We start from the raw sequence: 644 nt of genomic DNA on the forward strand, positions 1-644 counted from the left end.
AATGACATGAGACAAAGTATATGTGAACTGCTGTATGAAAAGTGAATTTACTCTGTAAATCTTCACCCAAATCAAAATTAAAAAAAAAAAAAAAAGAGTTGCCACCAAGTCTATTCTGACTCACATGACCCCAAGTATGTCAGAGTAGAACTATTCCATAAAGCTTTCAATAGCTTGTTTCTTTGGAAGCAGATCACCAAGCCTTTCAAAGCACCTCTGGGTGAATTCAAACTGCCAACCTTTTGGTTAAGGGCAAGTGTGTTAACTGTTTGTATCACCCAGGGATTCCAGATTAAAAATAGGCTTGCAAAAAAATAAAATAAAAGTCAATAGAATGATAGAAAAATAAAGGAATGTTGCAGAATGCAAGCAAAAAGGTAGAGAAATGCCACATGAAAGAAAATGTAAGAGAAACAAAAAACTCATTTGGTTTTCTCCTAGAGAGAGAGAATAGAAAAAAAAGAAGCCATCTCATTCTCTGGGCCTCAATTTTTGGCCTTCTGTAAAATGAGGGCATGAGGTGAATAATCTAAAGTCTCATCTAATTTAACAAAGAAAGGTGATCCCACAGAATGTAGAAATTATAGAACAATATCATTAATATCACATGCAAGTAAGATATTACTGAAGATAATTCAGAAACG

Source organism: Orycteropus afer, unplaced genomic scaffold, assembly GCF_000298275.1.
Source record: "Orycteropus afer afer isolate SDZICR_OR568_19922 unplaced genomic scaffold, OryAfe1.0 scaffold00126, whole genome shotgun sequence".
Classification (NCBI taxonomy): Eukaryota; Metazoa; Chordata; class Mammalia; order Tubulidentata; family Orycteropodidae; genus Orycteropus; species Orycteropus afer.